We start from the raw sequence: 8,478 nt of genomic DNA, 5'->3' as shown, positions 1-8,478 counted from the left end.
TTTCCCTTGTAATAAAATAGTTGACCAGAGTGGAGTTTTATCAGCTGTTCACCCCTTCGCCTTGTTTCACTGAGACCAATGATATCCCACTTCATCTTGTTGAGGACTTCAGATTCGAGTTCTTCGTAGCGTTCATCGGTAAGGAGAGTTCTAACGTTATACGTAGCCAGATAAATCGTTTTTAAGCAGCCGGAATCTTTAACCCAGGGATTCTTAGCACCCTCTGTCCCGCTGGTTCCCTGACCGCTGCTGTAGTCAAGGGCAGCAGGACCGCTGGGAACTGAGGGCCTTGTTTTAGTGCACTTTCTCATCATCATGGAAGGTATTTGGCCTTGAAACGCCACGCTGGCCACTGCGGGTTGGCGAGTCTACTCTTTCGGAGGTGATTTAATCCTCCCGGCTTGTAGTAGCCGTCCTGGAAAACCAGGGGGTCAGGTTATTTTCCGCCGCCTGATACTCGGCGTTGCTGTTCGTTTGGCACCACCCGGGAGACACGTGTAGGGTATCGAGGGTAAGACCTACGGACGCGAACAGCGGATAGAGGACGGCAAAGTGAATAGAGGACGGCGCCACCTGTCACCGGAGATCCAAACTGTTCGAGTTACTTTTTTAACTACTTTATATGTTGTGAATCTTGGCGCGACACTCCGTATCGCTGCATAGTGTTCCATGATGGTGAAGATCGTAAAATTGAAATAGAACTTCACTTAAGGTAAGTTCGTTTAATTTAGCAATTATCATCAAGTATATACTGATTGGAAAAACGACTTACTTGATTACTTAATTATGTACAACAGCACCCCACATAGTACTACTGGCAAATCACCATCAGAACTCTTTTTCAACAGGCAATTCAGGGATAAATTACCATCGGCCACAGACATTGAACACACCATTGTTAACCCAGAAGTCAAAGATAAAGATCATATTATGAAGGAAAAAGGAAAGTTAAATGAAGACAGGAAAAGAAAGGCAATCACTAAACAGCTGGAGATTGGTGATAAAGTCTATGTTAAGAATTTGATTAAAGAAAGTAAAATAACTTCTGATTTTCACCCTGTGCCTCACACTGTGATAAAAGCTAAAAATAGCGACGTCAGTGTTAGAAATGACAATACAGGGCAAGAATATAGGAGAAATATACTCCATCTAAAAAAAGTCGAAGGCGATTGGAAGGTATGTAACCCTGTAAATGAAGAAAAAGAAGAAGAGGATCAAGATCTCGAATAATAGGAAAATTTAGGAATGATAATAGTTGTTATAGTTAATTACAATTTGATAAAAATCTCTAATAATAAGACTGATGGTTTATAAAAGTTAATATTTCTAATTGTTATGTATATGACTGATTCAATCTTAACCTACATAATTGATAGGTTGTTACCTATACGTGATTACTGATAATTGTATATGCAAATGACTGATTACATGGTAAAGTACACAAGTTATTGTAAATGTTACCTATATTTTACTGTTGTTTAATGTTCATGTCAAACATTGATTAGGTGTTCAATTTTAGTAATTATAGATGTTTCTGAATGTGTTGGAAGTAAAACCAGACGATTGGGTTAAGTATAAAAACATTGTTAATGTTTTAATTCCAGTCTAAATCTTGTGCTGATAGTTAGATACTGTGTATATCACTGAAGAGTCATATAACGACTTAATTTAGAATTTAATGTCTCGGCTAAGTCCCTAGTTTTGTAATTGCCAAATTTGTTATTCTAGTACTCAAATTATAAAAAGGAAGAGATGTGGTGTTGTGTATGGCAATATACAATAAAGATAGCGAGGCACAGCCGTGACTGGCAACACTGTTGATTGGGTTGGCAGAGCGGGTGTACTGAGCGGNATGGCAATATACAATAAAGATAGCGAGGCACAGCCGTTGACTGCAACACTGTGGTTTGGGTTGGCAGAGCGTGTGTGCTGAGCGAGCATAAAATATAATCTTTTTATTTAATTCCAATCTTTGGCACCTCAACAAATAACTGTGAACATCAACAAATACCAAAACTTACCGATAAAGCCACGACAATGTCTCAAACAAAATTGAAACGTTGTCATTCTTGAAACAGTTTTATAGTCGACTATCAGAACCATTTGAACCAGATAAACGCAACCGCTCAGCCGTAGCCGGCGTCGCGAACTGACGAGTTCAGACAGAGTGACAGGTGTCTGCGTTTACGTCACCAGCTGGCGCATTGACTCACTTTTCATAGGTTGCTTATCGAAACAATGAGTCATGAACTCATGAAGTTATATTTGGTATTAGACCCGATAAAAATACGAACAATTGGCAATCAGAGATGAAAGTATTGATCCCACTGGATGAACTAGACATTGTAAACCAAATTTTGTTGGTTTGACCTTGGACTTGGATAGATAGTTATCAATACACAACACTTCAATATTTTGTTCTTTATCTACTATACAATTTACTAATTCGTTTAGAAGTATGAGTAAGTACTTAACAGTACCTAATAATCTTCCTATCACATTTCAAGTACTCATACCACACGAAAGCTACTTAGACTACCTACCTAAAAAAAAATATTTATCGATTTGTAAATTAATCTTATCAGCCAATGCTGGGCAGCTTAAAATATACTTAGGTAGGTACCTATGTTCCAATGAACGTTGGTATGTAGGCTAAAGCGTGTTAAAAATGTCATTAACACACAAAGTCTCACAAGTTCTATCTGTGCATTGCAGTAAAAAAAAAGACGTCTTTGTATTTTTCCACCAAATCTGATCCAAATCCGTGCAGCCGTTTCAGCGTGAAAGACTAACAAACACACACAATAACAAACTTTCGCATTTATATGTATTAGTAGGAATAGTAGGATCCATTCCAGTTTATGCTGTCCCTACCTGCCCCCTCTCGGAAGTAATAAATCAGGTGCTAACGCCGCGCTAGCACGCCATCACTCATGCTGGCTGACACGCGTCATGCAAGGCTTGTGGTAAATGCGATGTACTGCGGTGAATGCAATGCCGTACCTACAGCCAGGGAAAGACTGCAAGCGAAATAGCGGTACTTTGTATGTGCTGTCGAACTAAAGGCGTTAGGATGGAAAATTACAAACCAAAACATCAAAACTACTACGTAGAATATGGAAGCCTATGGCGGCACGCATCAACAACAAAATTACCTCATAGTACAGTGAGTAATTTGACAGTGATGCAAACGCTTTTGAGACGTTTGTTGATTAAGGACCTATGAAGAGACAAAAACCTTATGCAAGGATCTATGAAGTCAAAGTATTTTTATTTGTATTTTTGGTTGAATACGCAAGATACGACGTATTTAGTATTAAATAGTATGTTTCAACCACCGTGAAAGTTAAAAAATAGTTGAATGAATATAAAATTAGTATCGTCAACAAAGTGTGTATATAAAATAAAAATATTACAATAAAAATCCTCAAAACTAAAATACAAAATGATGACCCTGACAAAACTTTTTGTGGATTAGTAGTACCTATTTGTGATTTGATTATTCTTTTATTTTTATTAGAAATACGAGCACATTCAAAATTGAAATTGTTTCTGTGAAGTGTTCAGGGCTTAATTCTGTCTTATTTATGGCTCACTAGGATATAAGTACACAGTATCAGTAATTGGTTAATATTTGTGCTACAAAAAATGTACGGTCATTTTATAAATTAAATATTTTACTTGTTTGTTGTGTTGTTACTAGTTCCTTATCCCCCACACACCCACGTAAATACCCAACATTATTATATTACGACATAATCCGCGCGACCGCAATCTGTCAAACGCCTGCTGTCACGCGTCACGCGACCTGTCAACTGTCACGGTAGCTTTATAAATAGGACGGTAATGGGGTAATTTCAATTGGTATACTGTTTAATGAGCTAACTACCTGTCAGCTCAGGTAATTTTTCTAATATTAAGCACCAATATTTTGCCTAAAATACAGGCTACGTTAATAACCTTATTTAGCCATTTTATTGTAAATTAGATGTTGTTAGATGATGGGATAGAATAGACGTTGGAGACAACTGGTAGCATGGTGAACGTTGTGTTGCTCTGAAGATGGCCTCTGGTTGAGTTGTTAAAGTGGAGTGGTGTATTATCACACTTTTATTGCATATACGTAGCTATATCGTAAAGGTCGCGAGTGAGCAAAGTTTTTTTTTTAGTTCATTTGAATTTCCTTACAGTCGCAATAACCCCTTCCTACCCTATAGATAGAATAGACTTCACCAGATGGCGAGACGTTCCTATCACCATAGGTAGGTACAATACCGTCACACATTGTTGTAAAAAGGTATCAATATCTCCAAACATTTCCACGCCACCGAGCTCGAATCGATACCACAAAAAACCCCAATTATCAACTTTCCAGTTTCATGACAAAAAAAGTGGAGCCGACGTCGCGCACCGGCGGGCGCAATCATGCGTCATAATTCTGACAGCCCGTTTGACAGGCCGCTTGACAGGTCATGTGACAGCTTGCCGCCCGCTCGGATTATACGCCTTGATGGATTAATTTGCTGACTGTATCTAGTAAAATTTGCCTTTAATAGAGCATGCTTGGATTACCGTCAAAGTGGAGTTTAATGCACTTAGGAATGGAATTTTGAGCTAAAAGATAAATTATGAGATAATAAGCTTAAAAAGTTCATTATCTCCAGTAGACGGCAATGCAGTGATCTTTTTTTTTTAAATACTAGGTGTTGCCCGCGACTTGGTTTGTCGCTGTTTTGCGCAAACTATGCAATTTTCCATGTGAAAAACAATGTTTTGTCTTTCCCCAGCACTGAATTAATCTCCATACGAATTTCATTTAAATTGGTTGACTTTACTGCATGATTGAGTAACAAACATTTGAATGGGTTCTGACTGATGAATTAACTAGATTACCCGGCTTGTGGAAAACAAACGACCAGATGGCCTAGTGCTTAGAGAACCTGACTACGAAGCTTGAGGTCCCGGGTTCGATTCCCGTGTCGGGGCAGATATTTGTATGAAAATACGAATATTTGTTTTCGGGTCTTGGTGTTTAATATGTATTTAATTATGTTATCTATCATATAATTATATTTATCCGTTGCTTAGTACCCATAACACAAGCTTTGCTAAGCTTATTTTCGGACTAGGTAAATTGGTGTGAATTGTCCCCTGATATTTATTTATTTATTATTTATTTAAGTCTAGTTCTCGTTATTTTTAAGGCGGGTTTAGTGATTTTAGCCATATCCGTCCGGATCGCTCCCACCATCTTGCAAATCCTGCCACCACGTTGCAATGCTAGCACTATTATGTTACGGCGCGGAAAATAAGTCGTAAAATTAATGGCACAGGAAGTATTCGATCTAGCTCTCAAGCTGGCAACGCATCTATATTCCTGTAGCATTTCTTGTGTCCACGGTTTATGGTGGCTACTTACCTACCATCAAGCAATCCACTTGCTCGTTTGCCAATCAAAAAAATTACTTCAAAAATAATCCATCAGTACCTAAGTATAACATTATTCTTACTTTAATTATAAAGTTTCAATCGTATTCTCTGGAAACTCTTACTTTCTCTTTCATTATAATGCTTATAAGAGGCGAGTTATACCTACTACTCAGATGTAATAAAACTTATTTATTTTACATTACAGCACAACTGTAAAATATAAAAGGTAAATGTAACTAAGCCTTAAGCTGACACTTGATAAATGTTATTTATTAATACATAATCTAAAAGCAATATTTTAAATATTTAACAAAAATATCAGATTATTGACATAATGTACAACGTCAAATAAAATACATCGTATGTAATTAAGTTACATAAAATGTAAGCATTATGATGGAACATAAAAAAAACATAAAAAACAAAAAAAACACAAAATTAACATAGACAATAAAATCATCTTTCCTTTTTGTTTTTCCGTTGCTAACTGTCAGCTATCGACGAATCATCGTCGGTTTCTGGGACCCCCTGTATAAAGCGACTTTCATCATCATCATCATCTCAGCCGTAGGACGTCCACTGTTGGACATAGGCCTCCCCCACAGACCTCCAGTTGCTTTGGTTGGCAGCGGCCTGCATCCACCGTGAACTCGCGGCTTTAACTAGGTCATCCGTCCATCTTGAAGCGACTTTATTAAAAGTAAATGTTACACTAATTGAACGTTATACATTATGAAATTATGAATTTCGTTAGTATATAAAATATACTCTTTATTATATGTTATGAACGGCTCAGTGAAATGACATAATTAGTTCAAATATAAGTGACCATTATACGAAATGATTTACTACATAAAATTGCTAATTGCGTTTATAATTATGCAGTAAATATTACTAACTGAATATGGCTCATGAAACTTCTATCTAATTAGTGGTTGTGTAATTGAGTTATTAGCCTTGCAGCTTGAACGATTGCTCGTATTAAACAGTTCATTAGATATAAGTAAATATGAGTTGATTGTTCATTTCCACTTGTAATCCATTTCGTTAAAAAAAGTCAGCCGTATGCGAGTCATAATTGCACCAGGGTTCTGTAGCATTAGACGATGGAAAATATTTTTTCTGAGTTAGTTGATAAATTTTAAGCGGTAATAATTATTTTACAAAGATTACAAAGAAAAAGGAAAATAAGACAATAATGATTAAAATAATAATAAAACTTTTATTCGCGACAACATGGAAAAAGTGGTACTTAATTACAAAGGTCATTACAAACTTTGCAAGATAATAATTATTTATGTCGTGGTTGCAAAATTTGTAAACCATTTTTCGATTTTTTGTATCAGTCTGAGCTAAAATTTGGCACGCCTGCATTGTGTACAGTCGAAAGTATAAATATATACAAAGTCAGTGTCAAATATATGTATACATATAAGGCCCATGTTTAGTGGCATAAAGGTATAAGTACAGATATTATTAAAAATAGGTCAAAAACATATTAAATAAAATGTAATTATCCGTATCAAAAACTATCATATAATAATTAGGACATAAACAAACCTAGGCTTTTAAGAACTTTCATCCCGGATAATAAATTAAATGCCGTGAGGTAATATTACAAGCTCACTAAAAAATAAAACAGTTGCACCCCATATTTTTATTTGTGTAAAGTTCCAGAAACAAGAAAACCTCCAAAATTATCAATTTACATTGCACTAGTCCCCCTAAATCAATTTGCAACATGATCAAATAAACCAGTCAGATAAAGAGTTAAGATACAAGATAACCAATTTTCCGAACGTCGACCAACATTATAATAAGTTAAGTAGTTTATCTAGCAATCAATAAATCAAAGTGCAACACGACAGACACACTAGATCCAAGCTAAATGGTTGTCAGTAGTCTAAACCCACGCTACAAGATTCAGATCACGACGACGCAGTAGATAACAGTGCTTATACAAAAGGTGTTTGGTTTGTTTTCTATGACAATATTTTGTGGAGCACGATTTGCAATTTGTGATAAGATTTAATGGGAATCCTTAAATGGCTTTAAATAAACTAAATCGTTAAAAAAAGATTTAAAGCGAGCAAAAACAATTCAAGAATAATTACATGTTACGCTACATAAAAATCTAATTTAGCAATGAATCTAATATTATTCGAGGACAAAAAGACAATGCCATAATAGAAATCAATTCAACACCGCTCGTAGCACAAAGCAAGTCAATAATAAACATAATAATGGTCCAGTATTAAATGGAATTGAGATTTACGAGTGAGATAAACAACGTATGATGCAAGTACTTAGTAAATCAATAAATTAAGTTTAGGTTGTCTGTTTTTCTTTGAAATATTTTTTATACTTTGACTGTTTATATTTGCATTTGATAATTTAAAAGCAACGTTTTTGAAATAATCATGTATGTTAGGAAGAACATATGTGATTTTCCCACTAACGTCGATAAGCCAAAGGCTACTAGAAACACAGGAAACCTTAAAGTTCCATCTTACAGATTGGCTAAAACCAAAAAGTCGTTTCTGGGAAGTTGCATACGTTTTTCTATTAAAATGCCAAAAAATATTACAAATGAAACGGATACAAAATTCAGATCTATTATCAAGAAGACATTAATATCTAAAGCGTATTTTATAAAGTTAATGATTATAATTATAATGGACAGGGATATTTGGAAATAATTCCGATCCACATTGGCGATCCCTTCAAATAGCGAACCTACTGTGTTAAAAATAAAGTTGTGTTAAATACTTGGGATGTTTAGATATCATTAAATAATATTGTAAATCTGTTTAAAAAATATATATTTCGTTGAGCTTCTTGACGGATTCTTCTCAACAAATGTTTTTCCGAACCGGTGGTAAATTATTTTGACATTGATAAGTGGTTTTTATAGCCTAAGTTGAATAAAGATATTTTGACTTTGACTTTAACGTCTATTATGTTCCTTGCAATAACAGTTTTTTATTATCTTGTATGCTATTGTTCTTTAACACGTTTGGCTAATTGAGAGCCGACATTTTTTGCACT

This window comes from Choristoneura fumiferana, chromosome 4 (genome assembly GCF_025370935.1).
Source record: "Choristoneura fumiferana chromosome 4, NRCan_CFum_1, whole genome shotgun sequence".
Classification (NCBI taxonomy): domain Eukaryota; kingdom Metazoa; phylum Arthropoda; class Insecta; order Lepidoptera; family Tortricidae; genus Choristoneura; species Choristoneura fumiferana.
This window is presented reverse-complemented; position numbering follows the sequence as displayed.